Raw genomic sequence first — 6000 nt, forward strand, 5'->3', positions numbered from 1 at the left:
AGGATACAGAAATGCCACGACACCAAGCCAATTGACGGCTCCTTTGGAAAAATTGCATCACTGGTGACACCATCAGCAAAGATATGCCAGCACTACCACAATTCGCTGCACCAAATGATAGTTCACAATGTATACAAGTGATACATAGTCCAGGCAAGTTCTGCAAGCAGTTCAAAGTGGAGGAGTCTATCAATATGTCCATTTCCTCCCAAAGTAAATCGAGTCCTTGATTGAGCATTACTTGTTGAGTTATATTCATTGATGCATCAGTTTATACAGTTTACTGTGATAGCTATCATAGAAGCTGTAGTCTGGTTTTATCTTTGTCTTCACCGGCACTGGGATGGAGATAGGAATTCTGGCAATGATGCTAAAGAGACATTATCCTGAACAGAATTATTAAATATGATGAAAAGGAAAGGTGAAAGTAAACAAACAGATCTGTTAACCTCCTTTAAAAACAATCCTTAACAGTTGTTTACCTAATTTAAATTAGTAAACAAACAGATCTGTTAACCACCTTTAAAAACAATCCTTAACAGCTGTTTACCTAATTTAAATTAAACCATTTAAATCACGTGAATAAAAAAAATAATAATCCAGATCCATTTTTTCATGAGCGCTCCTCATATATGATATATGGACATACGCACACACAGACATACAATACAAAACACAAATGTGCACACAAACGTACAACACATAAGACAATAATAAAGGCCTTGTAGCTTTACCTAGGTGAAATCTCCATTGCAATGTTTAAAAACTCCACAGTCAAAAAATAAAACTGATCAGAAAAACATTAACCTAGGTCTGTATGAGCTCAAAAAAAAAAAAAAATAGAACTTTATGATGTGGGAAAATGCAATAATAAAATAGATATTGAAAAAAGCATCCTGGTTAATCACTGTCACAGATGTAAGAATAGCCAAGCTGGAGCTCTGGATATCAACTGTTATGGATTTGAGAGTAAAATCATCTTCTTTTTGTTCTGTAGAAATTGCTTTGGTTAGTCTCTCTGGAATCCAAATCGGTTGCTGTTCTCCCCATGGAAACACAAACAGAACCCCGACTCCAGACAATCACTGGGTCAGGACCTTTCCATTGTCCTGTTAGAATATCTTTCCAAAGTACCTTAGGCTTATGTACATTTTTTGGATACATATGCCTTTCCGCAGCACTAAGTCCTGATGAATCCAAATTTAAAAAGTTTAGAGTAAAAAGCGTTATTTTAAGTTTATCTTTGGGGGATATATACCCTTTTCCAATTCCCTCTTTTTGTTTTAATAAGTACATTTTAATCTTCTATTTTATCCAATATTTGACTTTAAACTTTTCTCTTCTACCTTTTTCTATCTAGAATGTCTGTATCTAATAGTTGTCTTAGCTTTTTGCATTTTTTATCTGAAATACCTTTATTTGACATTTTTAACCATTTTTTATCTTGTTTTTATCTTCTAAAGTTTGTACATTCACCCTTAGTTGCTTTTTTTCCTCCTAGTTTTCTTTTGTTTCCTATTTTGTGGGTTTAAAATTCTTGTCTTCCTACATCTTTTCTATCTTTCTACATCTTCTTTATCTTTTTTCTTTTTAACTTTCTATACTTCTGTTTTTCACTTTAAATTTTTAATCTTCTTTATCTAAATATCTTTTATCCCATTATCTTCCCATTTTTTTAAGTAATGCCTTTACGATTAACTAGGCTTCGAATGACGCAATCTTTCCTCTGTCATGAAGGCATTTTAACCACCTTAAATTTAACCTTTTAAAGCCTTTTGCAACTTACTTAGACATTTTACAACTTTTTACTTTACCACACAAAGATTATCTCATCTAGAAACATTTCTTTTTCTTTTAACCTTCCATATTAAAATATATTTCCACATCCTGAATCTTTTTATATCTCTTTTTTCTTTTTTCCGCCATGAAGGTATCTCGACCACCTTCAATTTAACCTTTTAAAGCCTTTTAATTATCATCTATACTGTACTTTTAAATGTACTTTTTCACCACCTACAACTTCACTCTTTTAAACGAGGCTTAGATTCTGTTTAAATCGCTTTAATGTTAGTTTACATGGCTGCCCTTCAACCAAAGGCTTTTTTTTTTTTCTCCATTAAGAAGCTTTGTCTCAATCTGCCATGTACAAATATCTTTTTCTTCTTTCTTCCTTTCTCAAGCTTTTAAATTAAGTCTAGTTTCCTCAAAATCTTTTTAAATGACATTTTACAACTTTTTACTTTACCACACAGAGATTATCTCATCTAGAAACATTTCTTTTTCCTTTAACCTTTTATATTAAAATATATTTCCACATCTTGAATCTTTTTCTATCTCTTTTTTAACCGTTAACCCTTTTTATAAATTCATATTTTGAAACAACTCTTATAAAATTTCTGATTTAGACAAATTACTCCACTTTAATAAGATGAAAGACTTTCATGTTTTTTATGATACTATAATACTATAATTGAAACCCAACTGAAAATTTTTCTACTCTTTGTATATAAATTACACATGATAGAATCTTAACACTTAGTAACCTTGTTTTAGCAAAGACACAGACACAAAGCAATATTAAACATTTTTCCATTTACCAATTTATGAAAACACACATAATGTTTAAATATATTACCTTATGGAACTTAATAAGTAAAGAGTACTTGATTTCATATTTAGTGGTTGATATTTTAACACTTTAGCTTTGTAAATTAATCAGATGTCTGTAAAAACCAAGATCTTAGACAAATGTAGTAAACAGAACTAGCCCTCTCTTTCTTGTTGAAGAAAAATCCTTCTACAGGATACCAGGATGGTCCCATTGATATACTTAATAACTCGTCTTTAAAAAGCCATGGGCTACATTTTTGTATTGTATCAACATATGTCCTACCTGTTCTTGGTCTTACTGGGGTGCCTCTTTCCTCTAACAATTTCTCTTCCTCGGAGGCAAACAACTTTAAACCTTGAGTCAACCATTTTCCCCAGTTTGCCTGAGAATGTTCTAGGAACAGGCAACTTGAAATAAAAACAAAATAAATCCAAACAAGAACACATTGTTTTTTGAAATGGTCACCCATTCTTTCGCTCTCCTTCAGGGGCGAGTAATTTCACTTACCTCCAAGTTTCAGATGTTCCACATACAGGCCACCAAATGCCGCAGTCTGGCTGGGCACAAAATCACGAGCCACTCACACCTTGTAGATTCAAACAGCAACTCTTTATTCCTGAACTCACTCCGGCACTCTACAAACACGTTCTGGGGCAAATCCACGTTCTCTGCCAAATTCCACGTTCTGCATCCCAAATACTCTCTACATCCCGCGAGAACTCAACGGGAACTCAAGGAGCAGGCGCGCCTGAGGCAGCAGGATACACCCTATTCCCAGCAGGGTACACCTTAAACCTGGAACTGCCCTAAACCCGGATTGTCCTAAACCGGGAATGCCCTAAACCCCGATCCGCCCTAAACCCGGATCTGCCCTGGTCCTTGAGCAAGGTCACCTTACATGCAATGTCACTGCAAATGACCTGGGTCATGCCATGCGTCATTCTTACTTAGCAATGGCCCTCAACACTTGCTTGATAATTTTTCCACCTTATAATTTTGGCTTTAAACAGCACTTCTAATGTTTTATCAACATATATTTCTGTAATTAATAGAATTATGTTCCTCTACCCAAATAATCTGTTGTGGCTAATCTCCAATGTGATGGTATTTAAAGATGGGATCTTTGGTAGGTGATTAGGGTTAGACTAGATCATGAGGGCAGGGCTCTTTTCCAATGAGATTGCTGTCCTTATAATAGAGGGAAAGATATTGGGGCACCCTACCCCCTCTCTCTCTGCAAGTGTATGGAGGAACAGCCATGTGAGGACACAGGGACTATCAGTCCTCCAACCAAAATCAAATTTTCTGACACCTTGATGTTGGAATTCTCACCTCCATCACCTCCAAAGCATTAAGAAAGTAAGTTTCTCTTGTTTAAGCCACCCAGTCTGTGGTATTTGCAATGGTAGCCTGAGCTAATATACATACATTAATTTTGTTGATTTTTTTCTCATACAACTTCATCTTCATCTTTAATTTGATCATCTTGTCTGAAGGATAGCGAGTATTTGTGTTTTTGTGAGTCTCTGCCCCATAATTCTCAGCTCCATGGGACAGGACCTGTGTGTTTTACTCAGCACAGCATCCCCTGGGTCTAGCATCATGCCCAACAAAAACAAGGGTAATAAGGATGAATGGTGAGTGCCGTTTTATTTCCTAGGCAAGTTCCTGTTGCAGAACATGCTTGCCATGATATATTGAATAGATTTACTCTTAGAAGAGTTCCTAAACTGTGGATGACCACTCTATTAAACCTCTATATATGTAACTACTTTGTGAATGCCTCTTGATTAATCCACATATGTTTATTATGACATGCATACATCTACCTGTTATTGGTGCATAAGCAACAAAGGACAAGTGAGTCCTATGTAAATACTCAAATAAGTGAAATTTTAAATTTTTAGTTTAATTATTTCTTGTTTTAAATATTTTATAAATAATTATAAAATGTATTTTATCATGCATCTTCAAGAAGAGTCTTATTAAATAAAATGAGACTATTCAGGATGATCTCTTACCATCTGCTGACATGAAGTAGCAGATCCTGAGGTCCTGCTCCTCACTGTCCAACTCTGAATTTCCCTGCAGTAGATTGGAAACTTTCCCTGCCCACTGACAACTCCACTCCAGAACTTGACTTATGCCTCTCTGTTGAGATCTTCTCTTGCCATTTGGAATATGTTTATTCAAGGTGGAGGACAGCACCCAGAATATGCCAGGTTCCAACTGATTCCTCAATTAAAGGTCTGGACCCATTCCCTCCTTTGTTTCTATAATCACAAGCATTCCCAACTCAGCATGTTCACAGCTGGACACATTGTTTTCTCTCAAACATCCTAAAAAGTGTTTCCTTCCACTCAGGCAACCAAGTCAGACATGTGGGTGCTCTACTAGAGACCTCTCCTGTACTAAACCCCCACAGTTCAGCTGAGACAACATTAAATTTATTCATCTTAACATCTTAGTGTGTCCCATTCCCATTGTCATAGTGTCTCTTCAGATGTCCACTCTCATTATTTCTGGGCTACCATAATTATTTCCAGAGTGCCTGAGTCCTTCACACTGCCTGGAATTGGTAGATGCAGCTAGGAGGTAAGGAGAAGCAGAGAGAATACAAATAACAAAGATGCCTTTGTCCCATTGTGCCAATAATCATTGTAGTTGAAAAATCAAATTGTTCAACAGTATGTGGGTAGAAAGCAGTCCCATATGGATGGCTTACCTCACCCAAATTGGAGGAGACTGAGAGCCAACATGAGCATGAAGGCCATGGAGATTTCTGCCAGATCAAGCTCATGAGACAGCAGGAGGGATGGAGGGATGGATTTGAAAGAAGAGAAGATCAGGACAGCAATCCAAGGTGCAGGTGTCATAGTGAGGCTCAGCATAAGTTGATAGAAAACTGCACTATTCTCCTTAGAGTCTCCCTGATACAGACATGGCTGTGTCAGGAATGGGAACTGTAGACTGTGAAACTGTACATTTATTGACAGATCATAAGCATCAATCTCAAACTAGAAAAGAAAAGACAGAAAAAAGATGGGTAGGACACAGTGGGGAAGACTTTGTCCTGGGTCTAGACTTTCTATGGACTAAAGTAGCATGGAAATGTCAAATGTAGGGATATTTTCCATCCTAGTCCAGCAGGTTGAACTATACAATCAAGATCTAGTCCTGAAAGAGAGGTCTTCTAAGTACAAGGTAATGGGTTGTCCAGGCAAACAGTTGGTGCTCCATGAGGAGTAACTAGACACAGGTGAAACCACCATTTCCTGGCATAGTCTGAAGGAATCCCATACACCCATCCCCTGTGCTGAGCTCAGGAGTAGGACTCTGATCATAGGGCCAGATTGGAAGGAGTTGCTTTAAAAAGACAGAAACTTGGT

The 6000-nt window shown here is 36.8% G+C and overlaps 1 pseudogene; it reads right to left on the reverse strand.

The window, feature by feature from the left end:
* Positions 1–5385, reverse strand: part of LOC139705899 (butyrophilin-like protein 8) — a 35237-nt pseudogene extending 29852 nt beyond the window's left edge.
* Between the last annotated feature and the right edge of the window lie 615 nt (positions 5386–6000).

Source organism: Marmota flaviventris, chromosome 5 (assembly GCF_047511675.1).
Source record: "Marmota flaviventris isolate mMarFla1 chromosome 5, mMarFla1.hap1, whole genome shotgun sequence".
In the NCBI taxonomy this organism is placed as follows: domain Eukaryota; kingdom Metazoa; phylum Chordata; class Mammalia; order Rodentia; family Sciuridae; genus Marmota; species Marmota flaviventris.